Source organism: Mesocricetus auratus, unplaced genomic scaffold (genome assembly GCF_017639785.1).
Source record: "Mesocricetus auratus isolate SY011 unplaced genomic scaffold, BCM_Maur_2.0 Super-Scaffold_100007, whole genome shotgun sequence".
NCBI lineage: Eukaryota > Metazoa > Chordata > Mammalia > Rodentia > Cricetidae > Mesocricetus > Mesocricetus auratus.
The window spans coordinates 33,099,197-33,112,646 of record NW_024429191.1 but is presented as its reverse complement, the minus strand read 5'-3'; the positions used below and the strand labels follow the sequence as shown (position 1 = coordinate 33,112,646).

Here is a 13,450-nt window from a genome sequence, read left to right as displayed (position 1 = left end):
GACGCCCTGAGTCAGCCTTCCTCTTCCCTCCGCTAAGGTTGTCAGAGCCTCAGCAACACTCCTGCCCTAGGGAAGCCCAGTTGCCACCTCTCTGAGTGGCTTAAAGCTGTGAGTGATCCCTTTCCCTGGGCAGAGTGGGTGAGGCCTGCCATGTTCCCAATACACGCCATTTCACCTGGTGCAACTGCTTTCAGCAGACACTGCCATGGAAGAAACACACTGCAGCAGCAGCTGCAACACCTCTTCCGCCTGCATCTCCACCGCACCGCACCAATGCACTGCACTCTGCTGCAAGTGCCTTTCATCAGGACCGCTGGAGACCTTTAAAAACCTTTCTATTTGTCAGGGCCAATGGGATGGCTCAGCAGATGAGGCACTTGCCACTAAGCCAGACTACCTGAGTTCAGTCCCCAGGACCTACATGGTGGAAGGGGAAAACCATTCCCTCAAATTATCCTATAACTTCCACATATGTGCCCTACCTAGCATGCATTCCCCTTGCAAAGCTAAATGTAAAACAAAGGAATTTTTCTTATTTCTGTGTATGTGTGTGTTCATGTATACCGTGTGTGTGCAGGCTCCCGTGGAATCTAAAAGAGTGCCTCGGATCCCCTGGAACTGGAGTCACGAGCAGTCAAACCCGGGTCCTCTGCAGGGGCAGGAAGCGCTCTTACCTGCTGAGCCATCTTCTGAGCTCTGACTTGAGGCATCTCAGTGGATCTGCTTCTCCAGTGTATTTGAAACTCCTGGTGCCTGGATCTCTCTCTGACCTCAAAGATTCCAAAGAGATTGATGTGAATTAAAATAAATAAATACAAAGTTTGTATTAAAGGATGACATAAATAAAACACAAGGCAGATATATATACATTACATAGATAGACAGATTGATCGATCTTATTTCCTCAAATGAACTCTGCCTAAGTAACTAGCATTGAGATGAATAGTATCACCAGTAACCCTTCTTACCACTAATAACTGTGGTCTGAATGGAAACCAGGCATGTTTATGGAGCCGCAGCTGGATACAGTGGGCATGTTAATAGTCACAGCTGGATTCAACTGCTCCCCCACCCCAGTCCCAGCGCTGGGGAGCTAGGAGCAGGAAGATCACTATAAACCAGGCTGGCCTCGAACTCCAGAAATCCACCTGCCTCTGCCTTCCTAGTAATGGGATTAAAGGCTTGCGTCACCACTACCCAGCTGGTCAGAATAATATATAACAGGAAAAAGTACTGCATAGAGAATTCGAGGTCAGCCTAGGCTCCTTAGATCTACCTCAAAAAAAAAAAAAACACCATAATAGATAAGTCACTACTCAAACAGTGACTGTCCTTTGTTTCTGGTTCCTTCTACTCAGTGACAAGTTTGTGAGGTGACTCATCCAAGTTGTTGCCTAGAATTGTTATGACTTGTTCAAAAAATTGTTTTAATTTTTGGACAGGGCCTCACTGTGTAACCCAGACTGGATATGAACTCACAGAGATCTATCTGCCTTTGCCTCCTGAGTGCTGGGATTAAAAGGCATGAACCACCACACCCGGCTGCTTTGTTCAATCTTAAACCACAAGTTGCTCTCAGTGACTCCATCCCTCAGTTTATCTGATCATCTACAGCTGAGAGGTCGAATGTTCTGGTGTGGCCGTCGGGGGCATGTATGTTTCTGTTGCCTACATGCCTGGAAGTGGAATCATAGTCCCCACAGCTGTGTGTGCAGAGAGTTCATCATGTCTTTGCCAACAGTTGATATTTTCTGATTTTTTTCTCGTTTCCTGGTCTAGTGGGTGTGCAGTGGTATCATAATCACAATGTGGTTTTAATTTGCATTTCCCTGGTGACTAATGTAGTTGAATACCTTTTTGTATGCTAGTAGCCATTTAGAATTCTCTGGAAATAATATGTTGAAATATCTGGATATGAGCACATCTCTCTTCCTTTTTGAGACAGGGTCATATGTAGCCCAGGTTAGCCTTCAAACTTACTATATTGCCAACATTGACCTAGAACTCCTGATCCTCCTGCCTCCACTTTCCAAGTGCTGGTGTCACAGGTGTAAGCCACCACGCCCAGTTCTCTGCAGTGTTGAGGAATGAAACCCAGGGTTTGGCGCTTGCCCAGCAACCACTCTCCCAGCTGAGCTACATCCCCAGCCATGATCTGAGCATATTTCTGAAAGTCCTTAGATAACTCCAGTGTGCAGCCACGGTTGAAAACCACCCAACTAAACCAGAAGTGCGTGCCCTCTGCCCTGTGTGGGTCTCCTACCCTACCCCTGGGTTAGAGAGAATCCCACAGAATTGAGAAAGGCGATCCTCACTCCCGACTAGATGCCCCTCCTAGAAAGAAGCAACAGTTGAAGATTTCAGGAATGTGACCTCCACTTCAGAAGGGCTGGGGGGGGGGGGTGGCTTGAGGCATCCACAGCTACCACAGACATTTCCTGACCACAAAAATGACCCCTTGCTGGTCCTTATGGAGCCTCAGGCAATCGTGCAGAGGAAGTAGAGGGCGCCATGCCAGGTACTTCCCATTTCTATGTTAGCATGAATGGGTCCCAGCTCATGTCTGAGGTTATGGTCAGGCTGGGGACAGCAGAGCATGTGATCCAGAGACTGAGAGAGGCCTGCTGCTTGTGGCCTTTGTGCTGGATACCAGATCAGCTGATGGGGCTCTCCCGTGTGGGTCCCAGCTGCTTCCCTCATCTGGAATGGCCTCTTCCATTCCCTGGTTCTGAGACCTTCTCAATCTCTCCTTCACCCCCAGGCCTCTGACTTCTGCAGCACTCAAAGTGAGAACACATAGTGTGGTTTCTGATGACATGCTGCCCTGATTGGATCCTCGTTGTCATCTATACTCACCTCCCATGGCCTGTGAACTGTAACCTCTTCCCAGGGACGTCAGGGTACTCCCTTACTCCCATGGTAACTTGGTCCATACATAGACAAGAGCTAGGTAGGGTCAAGCTGGCTGCTTTGTGTGGGCTCCATGGTAGCTCTGGTTAGTCAGGAGCTCATCTATTGCCCCCAGGACCAAGGCTGGGATGCAGGTGTCTGGACAAGGTGTGCACAGAGGCCCCTCAGACACAAGGAAGGCTCCAAACACCCCACTGGAGCTCACCACAGTGCCTGGAACTCAGGGTTCTCTCTCCACGTGCCCTTGGAGGACAGGGACTGCCTTCTCTTCCTTGAGGCACAAATTGACATGTTAGAGGCTGGGTCACAGAATCACTCTGGCCTCTGCCTCATGCTATGTCCCACAGATACAGACCCACTGTTGTGGGAATTCTGTCAGCCAATAGTCTTTGAGGTTCCAGACCCTTTGGGGCAGGCCTCAGAGGCTACATGTGGACTGGGAGAAGCGTCCGCACTCTCTTGGGTGGTGGTCGGAAGGTGGATGGCAACATCCAGCAGTTAACAGCAGAAGACCTCGGTGGTTATCTACCTTGCTTTGTCATTTGTGAGTGATCCCCCAATAAGTACCTGACTTTCTTTATCCAGGCTTTTGTGGACTTTATTACAATTTTCCATTATAGCTGGGCGGTGGTGGCGCATGCCTTTAATCTCAGCACTCGGGAGGCAGAGGCAAGTGGATCTCTTTGAGTTTGAGACCAGCCTGGAGTACAGAGTGATTTCCAGAACAGGTTCCAAGACAATACAGAGAAACCCTAAACCCTGTCTCAAAAAACCAAAAATCCACCTGCCTCTACCTCAAGGCGTGCGCCACCAACGCCCGGCAAGAAATAGGACGTCTTGTGCATGTTAATGAGAATGTAGAATGGTGTGGCCATGATGGAAAGCACAATGACAGGTCTTAAGGAGAGCAAGAGAGGGTGACAGTGGGTGATAAAGAGGGGTGGGAAGGGGCAGAAAGACCTGGAACTTGGAAGAGGAAAGAGTCAGGGAGGCTACCATGGAGAGTCAGCAGGGGGGAGTATATGGAAGGGAGAATCACTAAGACCCTTAGTTTGTGTCTGTCTTCATCATGTTCTAGTGCTGTGAAGAGACACCATAACCAAGGCAGGAAGCAAGACAGAAGCATGCCGGCATGGCACTGGAGCGGCAGCTGACAGTTATATCCTATCCGCAAATTGGAGGAAGGGAGAGAGAGACACAGAAACCTAAGCCCAATCCCAGTGACAAGGTCACGCTCCTTTGTTGTAGAATATTAGTTAAAGATGTGTCACATCTGTTTATGCTGTGGAATATTTGTTCAATGACAGAAAGGTGTGTTGCATTCTTTATGTTGCATTTGTTTAACTCTATGAAGCTGTATTACAGCTTTGCCTGTCTAAAACACCTGATTCATCTAATAAAGAGCTGAAAGGCCAACAGCTAGGCAGGAGAAAGGATAGGCGGGGCTGGCAGGCAGAGAGAAGAAATTGGCAGGGGGGGGGCAGGGACAGATCTAGGATCAAGAAAAGAAGGGGCCAGCCACACAACCACACAGCCAGACACAGAGTAGGAAGTAAAGAAAGGTATACAGAAATAGAGAAAAGTAAAATCCCAGAGGCAAAAGGGAAACGGGATAATTTAAGAAAAGCTGTCAAGAAACAAGCCAAGCTAAGGACAGGCATTCATGAGAAAGAATTAATTCTCTGTGTAATTTATTCGGGAGCTGAGTAGTGGGCCCCCAAAGAGTAAAGAACAAAGAACCAAAGAGTAAAAAAGAAGCAACTACACTCCTAGTCTTACTTAAACAGACCACCAACTTGGAACCAAACATTCAAATATATGAGCCTATTGGGGGGGTGATCTCATTCAGACTACCACAGTATCTAGTACCTTATATTATAGTAATAATAATAATAATGACCACCATAGAGTCCAGCACCTCTGCTTCTATCAGTGTAGCCAAAAGAAATGAAAGTAAGGGCTGAAGATGTTTTTTGTTATATTTGGCAGCTTGCCATCACTGTAACAAAACACCTGAGGTAATCAACCTAAAGAAGAAGAACATTCGGCTCAGGGTTTCGGAGGCTTCAGCCCATGGTCATGGGATGAAGAAAGTTGCTTATGTCCTTGGGGAAGCAGACAGAGAAAGAAGAGTAGCCAGAGTCCCAACATCTTCATGGGCATATACATCCCCGTGATCTTTCTTCCATTAGATCCCCACTTAATTTCTCGTCGCCTCTCAGTGGTGCCTTAGGCCAGTGACCAAGCATTTAGCACCCAGCCCTTTGGAGAACCATTAAGATCCAAGTACATCTAGTCACCTGTGCTCATAGCAGCATTGTTTACCCCAGCCAAAGGGCGCAGACAACACATGCCACTGACGAAGAGTGGACAGACCAAATAAGTCTGATGCCTGAGGCAGCAGGGAAAAAGATGAACCTTGTGATGAAGTACACAGTTTCCCTCCGAAGATTCAGTACTTCAATCTAGTGGACAATGAACTGACAGTTAATGAAACAAAAGTCATACAAAGTCAACAGCTTGCATAAATACGTGGGACTGGCCGAGGAGTGGGTCACATGACAGTCAAGAGCTTACACACCCAACTCCCACTGTTTTGTAGTTTTGTTTTTTGGTGTTAGGGCATCAGAAAGACTATGTGTTCTACTTCCTAGTGCCAGGAACTTACTCTTTTTTGCAAGGGCGATGGAAAGTGATTACGACCATTTTAGTGGTGTATACCAAGTTGTTGTTTATTTGTTGTTGTTGTTTTGTTTGAGACTGGGTAACCACATTGTTTTTAGGAGGAAGAATAAGTTCTGGAAACAGACATGGGCAACAAAGTTCCATCAGGCTCTCAGTGAAGCATTTGATTTTCAGTTCCCGTATGAATTTTATCTTTTTCAGTTATTGAAGAGTCAGTAAAAAAGATCCCAAGGCTGTGGTGTCCTTTGCTGGATCCGGTCTGTAGGTGGTAGGAAGGAAAGTCCTGAAGTTTCCCTCCCTGAAGTTGCCCGCACTCCTTGGGCTCTGGTTGGAAATCTGAGTCAGTATGTTTTCAGTTATGTTTTCTGAGCATGAACACCCTGAAGACCTTACACCAAGTAAAACAAGCCAGACGCTAAAGGACACATTTTTTATCATGCCACTAATGTGAGCTACTTAGGAGAGTCATCTTCATAAAGACGGAAAGTAGAAGGGTGGTTGCCAGGACTAGAAGGCAAAGTGGGGAGCTCATGATTACTGTGTATAGGAGTTCCAGTTAGTGTTGTGGAAAAGTTCTAAAGATGGCTATGTGTAAACCATACTCTTGAATGGTTATAATGACCAAGCAGATGCCTGCTCTTGGGAGGTGGAGGCAGGATAATTCTGAGCTACCTAGGGAGTTCTAGACCAGCCTGCACTAGTTAAACCTGTCTCAAACAACACACAGGATTACAGCTTCTATGACGGTTATCTTGGTTGTCAACTTGATGGGATTTAGTCATGAGGAAAGCAACCCTCTGAGCTGTGAAGCACTTTCTATATTTGGTTTATTAAGGCAAGTACATCCACCCTAAATCCCATGGAGGGGGGATCCTAGGCTGACTAATGAAAATACAGAGAGCTGAACACGGGGATGCGTCTCTTTCTGCTTCCTGACTGTAGGTGCAAAGTAATAAGCTGCCTGAAGCTCCTATTGCTGCACCTTCCCTGCCTTTCCCGCCTTCCCCACCTTCCCCGCCTTCCCCTCATGAGAATGGTGCCCTCAAACCTGTGCCTTCCCCTCATGAGGATGGTGCCCTCAAACCTGTGCCTTCCCCTCATGAGGATGGTGCCCTCAAACCTGTGCCTTCCCCTCATGAGGATGGTACCCTCAAACCTGTGCCTTCCCCTCATGAGGATGGTGCCCTCAAACCTGTGCCTTCCCCTCATGAGGATGGTGCCCTCAAACCTGTGCCTTCCTCTCATGAGGATGGTCCCTCAAACCTGTGCCTTCCCCTCATGAGGATGGTGCCCTCAAACCTGTGCCTTCCTCTCATGAGGATGGTCCCCTCAAACTATGAGCCAAAATTTGCCTTTCTCCCTTAAGTTGCCTTTGTCTGATATTTTGTCATGGCTAGTGAGTAATGTAGTGATACATATTTTATATTTTACCACAAAAAGGAATGTTTATTTTAGATTTTAGAAATTATTAATAAACACAGTGAGAGGGCTTAAAATCATTCTCAATCACTAAACATACCCATTGTTAAAATTTCAGAATCTAGCCGGGCGTTGGTGGTGCACGCCTTTAATCCCAGCACTCGGGAGGCAGAGGCAGGCGGATCTCTGTGAGTTCGAGGCCAGCCTGGTCTACAGAGTGAGTTCCAGGACAGCCTCCAAAACAATACAGAGAAACCCTGTCTCAAAAAACAAAACAAAAAAAAATTCAGAATCTTTCTATTCCTGAGAGAGAGAGAGAGAGAGAGAGAGAGAGAGAGAGAGAGAGAGGGAGAGAGAGAGAGAGAGAGAGTGTGTGTGTGTGTGTGTGTGTGTGTGTGTGTGTGTGTGTGTGTGTGTGTGTTCAGAGGCCTTATTGAACCTAAAGGAAGAATTCCTCACCCTGTCCCCCAACTGCCCCACAGTGCTGCCTCCTCCCTTGGAACCACCCAGAACTAGATCTATTATTCTGGATGTCAGTGATATCTTGAGAGATTTCTTCTGGCTGATTTTGCTCTTCTATGATTTCTACTCATATCCTGGGCCGTGCTTCTCTGAAAATGCCCATTTCTTTGCTGTGTCTAAAACTGCTTGCAGAGCGGGCCAGTCCAGGCACATGTGGGAAGGGATAGACAGAGGAGGGCCTCTTGTGCCCTTACGGATGCTGAAAGACAGCTCTCTGGAGCTCCTGTGTCAGCTGCTCAGGGTCCTCCAGCCTCTGCCTTGAAGCACTTGCTTCTGGGACATGGTGCTGAGCCTTGCACTATCCCTGACTAGATCTTGCTTCTCCAGCCCCTCAGGGAGCAGGACCTCCCTTCTCAAGGGGCAGGCCAGCCTCTGCATACGAAATGAGCTGCAGAGTCTCTGACCCCTCTGGCAGCTCCTCCACCATGGGGCTCTGTTATCCCTCGACTGCCACAGATCTGACCCAGTAAGACAGCACTTATCACATACCATTGGGGCAGTAACCCAAGCTCACATTTGAACCCTTTCCTCTGCTTGGCCACCTGGTCTAGGATTCAAGACATCTCTCACTTCATCAGTAGAGAAAGATAAAAAACGATGTAACAGCCAGTGACAGAAGTGAAGTGTATGCCCACCCAGAACAGACAGAGCCTTTGTTTGTCTTCTTGGGCAGCCGAAGATATGTGGCCCTTCTCTTTTGACTGGGAGGCCTCCAAAGAAGGCTTTATTTAACCTTGCAGCCAGGAGCTTTACAGCCCAGTTCTGAGAGGATTATCTTTTTATTGCAACTTTGATTAATGATTGATCAAAGGCCGATACTAGAAGCACCCAAAGAATAAATTTGCCCTAGAGATTAGGGACCCTTACATCTGCCAGGCTGGCTGGGGACCTGTCCACCTGCTCTCTCAAACCAGGGCAAGGGTGCAAGGGTGACCCACCCGATACGTTCTCAAACACGGTATGGGGAGAAGATGCAAGTCAGAGTCAGACTAAGAATTTCAAGTAAATGACAATGGGCAGAGGAAAGAGACTTGACAGTCTTGAACAGTAACTTCTGAACTTGTTTCTGTTCCTAATGCTCCCCACTGTGTTTTAGCAGCTGAAAAGGAAACTGAGGCAGGAGGAAGAAGCTTCCTGAAACCCTAAAAAGTACCATTTTTATCCACCATTGTGTAAAGGGCTGCCTTTTACTCCCATAGCCTGCCTGGACTCCACCATGAAGGAGGTGCTTCCTCACGCAGAGGGTCAAGGGTCAGGCAGGGAAGGATGGGGTGCTGAATAGACAGACCCCCTTTCACGAACAGTTGTACTAGAAAGTGCCATGGAGCTGGTTCAGGCTACGTCGATATGCTTGCTCCAGCTGTCTTGATGCCCTCAGACTGCCTTCGTGTAGACCAAGAGAGAATCCCTGAAGGACCCCACCTCAGAGACCAGGAATCTGCAGCTTCCTAGCATCCCCATGCGGAGTCCTGCCCCTGCCTGCTCTCGAGGAGCCCCCAGACAGGGTGCTGGCTGAACAGCTTCCTTCTCTCTCTACAGCTTCTCCAAAGCCCTGGAGACCAGGGCAAGTAGCAAGCTGGCAAAGCTGCTTCTAAATCGAAACTGGAAAATGAAACTGGAAATCAGAGCCTCCCATCCCTCAGAGGCACCAGGGCTTCTTTTCCACAGGGAGAGTCCCCGAGGGAGAAAGAGGCCTGCTCACTGAGGGCAGGAGGTCAGTCCATACATAGCAGGTCTTCATGTGCAGACACTCTTCGTGCTTTCCAACAGTGCCTGGGGGGGGACCTCCCCCTGAGGAAGAAGGTGCTTATGCAATGTAACCAGGGTCAAAGATCAGAAACCCTGGGCTCTCTTCTCTAACCCCACCCCTACACATGGTTCCAGTGTACACACACTGGATGGTTCCAGCAGGTCAGCCTTCGTGCAGGCAACAGATTTCCTGGAGAAATTAGAATACCGGAGAGAATTCGGTGAGGGAGAGCAGCCCCAAACCCCCCAAGCCTACACACCCCTGAAACTTCACCCTTTCCTAACCCTGAATTTGTCAGCTATCTTCATGGTACAATGGCTAATGTCTGCCTCTTCCATTGAGCTACACATCTTTGAGGCCCAGACTCAGTCTGTGTGACTTATATTGTGTCCCCAAAGTGTGGGATAACAGTACCTCAGATGCAGCAAGTACACACTCAGATACGTGCCTGGCCCTTCAGTGTCTGCACGCCTCCCCAGGCCCTCTGAACGCCCTGCCTTGAGGCTGGTGGTGATAAGCACCCCAGATCTGCAGTCCCAGTTCCCAGCCCCAGCTCATGGAACACTTGGACGGTCTCCAGTACGACAGGTTGCTAGGCTTAGTAGCAGGGGTAGGCCACCTGAGGCACACCTAACATAGCCCTGTCTTTGCCCCCTTTTCTGTACAGCCGGCGTCACACAGCCCGTCCCATATACACAAGGACACCCAACTCCAGAAGCGCCAGGAAAGAAAAGCCTCTTTCATCCGGTGGATTAGGAGCCAAAAGTTGGGAACATGACTGGCTTTGTAAAAAATAATTTTTTATTACAGCACGTGTGTGTGTGTGCGCGCGCGCGCGCGCTGTTGTTACAGTAGCCAGAACCGTGAGAAGCCATTGAGATGAATGTAAGCACAGGTCCCAAACACACAAACCTGTGCCAAAGTGAGGGACCTGTGGGTGTCAGCCCACCTTCCCTCTCGCTTGTCTGGGGTGGTACAATAGCTTCATTTAATGTTAAGCTGCAAGTTGTACCAGAGGTGACAAACCGAAACTGCCAACCGTTTGAGCTGTGGGCTGCCTGGCTGGTCTGAAGCGATGTGGCCAGTGCAGATGGTGAGGGCCCACAGGGCAGGCCCACTTCCTCCCTGCCTCCTGGCTGCCTGCATCCCCCTCATCCTCCTCACACCAGCAGGCTTCCTAAGGCTGCCGGAAGTGTGGCCAGGAGCAGGCCCTTTGGGTGTGTTTGTGGTGGAGGGCGGTGGGGAGGGTATGGAGGAGCAGCTGCCGTGGAGACCAGGGAAGCTGGGTCCTGGCAGGGTCTGGACTTGAGAGCTGCCTGCCGTGTAGTGGTTTCTGCCTTCTTGTCCTTGTGCCTGCTCAGTATGAGCCTGCAGCAGGCAACAGGCTTTTCTGTCCTGAGATTCGCATGGCTTCCCGGCATCCAGGGAGAGAAGGGAAGGAAAGGGGGAGAGCCGAATCTTTTCTCAGAGGAAATGCAGCTGTGGTTTTGAGATGTTCATATTTCACAGCTGTGGTTGGCGTTTCTCAGGGTTCTCAGAGGTGAACACAGGGTCAGTTCCATGTCGCCAAATAAGGTTCACAGTGACCCTAGCAACAATCTCCATTGCCCATTGGCTGTCACAGCTGCCACCCGCCCGTGCAGCCTCCTGAAGGCAAGCCAGGGGCGGGCCGGTGTTTCTACATGCAGAGAGGTTCCTCGTCTGAAATCATTGCCCTTCAGAACCCCGTGGAGAGGGACAGGGTTCTGAACGAAGGTGGACGAGCGGGGGGGGGGCGCACTGCCTGGCTGAGCGAGTTTCAGAGTCCACCTGGGTCCTCTCGCAGCGCCTGACCGACACCGTTGGCCAGGACAAGCCCTCCACCCTCACTGTCCCAGGTTCCATCGCGAACTCCATGATAGTTTCCATTTTCTGCTCACTCTTCCCCTGTGCTGGCCGTGCTCTGCTAGGCTCCTTCTACATGTTACAGTAGCCCTGTCGGCCCTCTTTTATACGGAAACCGAGGCTGAGGAAAGCCAGGACTAACCCAGAGTCACACCACTAATAAATCACACTTTAATCTCAGTTTAGACAGGTCCAGATCCCATGCTGTCAGCCACTGCCCAGTACCGATAGCACTCAAGGCCTCTGGCTCTGTGACTCAGTGTTGTGACACAAGGGGATTGAGGTGAAGACTGCGCATGCGATGTACGCCTGGGGAACCTCAGCCGGGTGACCTGGGCACGCCCCCGACAGGTTCCCCAGGGGTCTCACACGGTCCTCCACAGAGTGCGCAGTTCACACGCGGCTTGGAGGGCCAGCTTCGCTGTGGCTCTGGTATCTGGTTTCCACTTCCTCTTCTGAATTTCTTCCCACCCCCACCCAACTGCGCCACCAGTGTGCTGCGCAGAGAGAAGGCTGCCATAGAGGGTGCCAGTCTGTGGGGGACACAGGGGCCAGGACCAGCCAGGCCAAAGGGTTCCGATGGTAGAAAGTCAGATCATAGGAGGAGGCAGACAACACTGCGGAGTTAGAGCACCGTCTCTCTGAGGGACATTTTCTAGATTAGAAGTGAAGATGAGGGGCCTAAGAGGGTTGCTCAGTGGTTAGGAGCGCTTGCTGCTCACACAGAGGACTTGAGTTCCTTCTCACCACCCACTGTGGGTAACCACCTGTGACTCCAGCTCCAAGGCATCTGGCATTCCCTTCTGGGCTCTGTGGCTACATACACACACGAACACACACGGACACACATACAAACTTTTTTTAAGTCTTGTTTTTTTTTTTAGGAGTTGGGGCTGGTGAGATGGCTCACTGGGTAAAAGCACCTGCCACCAAGCCTGATGATAATTATGATAATTTCTGTACCTGGTACCTACGTGGTAGGAGAAAACTGATCCCCACAGCTTGTCTTCTGACCTCCACATATATGCTGTGACACGTTCCCCTGCCTCCTACCAAAAAATAAATAAATGCAAAGAAAAAATTTTAAGATGAAAATAAAAATACCTTATCATCCCAGATCCCCACTCAGAATCTTCTCTTGCTGCTGTCTAACCCTGATGTGCACGGCCATCCACAGCTGCGTCACCAAAGCCCACCCCAGCATGGGTGATAGCTCATAAAGCTGAAACCTGGTGCGCACTGCACAGCTTGCAGGAAGCTCAGCAGGCTGAAGAATGTGCTCTCCAGGTGGTTCCGCTGGTCTAACCCTCTTTCAGGAAGCTCCATGCGGATGGCAGTGGTTGGCTGTTGCTCAACTTTCTTCCCTCTGAGGCAGACTCTTGGTGTTTATTGCTTACTCTGGCAGGGATGGGCCTAGGGTTTCTGGTCAATTTCAGGAACTTCCTAAACTATTTTGAATTGTTTACCTTTAATTCCAGCACTTGGGAGGCAGAAGCAGGTGGATCTCTGTGAGTTCAAGGCCAGCCGGGTCTACAAGACCTAGTTCCAGGACAACCTCCAAAGCCACAGAGTAACCCTGTCTGGAAAAACCAAAAAAAAAAAAATTTAAAAATGAGTTAACAGCCAGGCAGGAGTGTATCCTGAGTTTAAAGTCAGCTTAGGCTACATGAGACCTTGTCTCAAAAGACAAGTAAACATACAGAAGATAACCCAAATGTCTGTGGACAACAAAAGAGACCAGATTAACCGTGCAGTAACAACAGGAACCACAGAGACATGTAGTAACCATTCCATCATATAACACTGTAATGATCATTGTCTCTTACTAAGGGAATGATCAACAAAATCTATACAGTAAATTTTTTCTCCAAAAAGTTTATCCCTGGCATCACTGCACTGTGAAAAGCAAGCACGCAAAGGACAGAAATGAACGTCGGCGTCACAGTGGAGAGCCAGGGCTGTGATAAATGGGAGCAAGTGGAGGGTTTTAGAGGTCAGTCCCTGGAGGCTCCGCTCCTGCTCTGGGTGGTGGCTACATAGAGATTTGCCTTATGGTTATGAATATACGCTTTGTATGTTTTTATGCATATAATTTTTCATCATAGGAAATAAGCAGGGCTCAGCAAGTAAAGGGGCTTGCCACCATGCCTGATGATCTGGGTTCCATTCCCAGTAACACACGTGGTCCATAGAATCAACTCACACAATTGTTCTGACATGTGATAGCAGAAGTGTGGGCCCTACCTGTATATACACAATTGGTAGACAGATAAACAAATA

At 49.1% G+C, this 13,450-nt stretch overlaps 2 long non-coding RNA genes across 6 annotated transcripts in view; both read left to right on the top strand.

The window, feature by feature from the left end:
* LOC106020934 overlaps positions 1-13,450 on the top strand; it is a 72,668-nt gene that overhangs the window by 46,642 nt on the left and 12,576 nt on the right. For 2 of the 5 annotated variants that reach the window (XR_005878207.1, XR_005878208.1), the window contains one exon: positions 578-872. The exons of 1 other annotated variant lie outside the window; for it this stretch is intronic. This is a non-coding gene — a long non-coding RNA (uncharacterized LOC106020934). Of the gene's footprint in view, positions 1-577; positions 873-3,988; positions 4,217-9,953; positions 9,971-13,450 lie in introns of those variants that run through there. 2 more of the 5 variants (XR_005878211.1, XR_005878209.1) reach the window with 2 other exon arrangements.
* LOC121141333 lies at positions 11,076-12,286 on the top strand. Its single transcript, XR_005878214.1, has 2 exons — positions 11,076-11,602; positions 12,055-12,286. It is a non-coding gene; the product is annotated as an uncharacterized LOC121141333 (long non-coding RNA).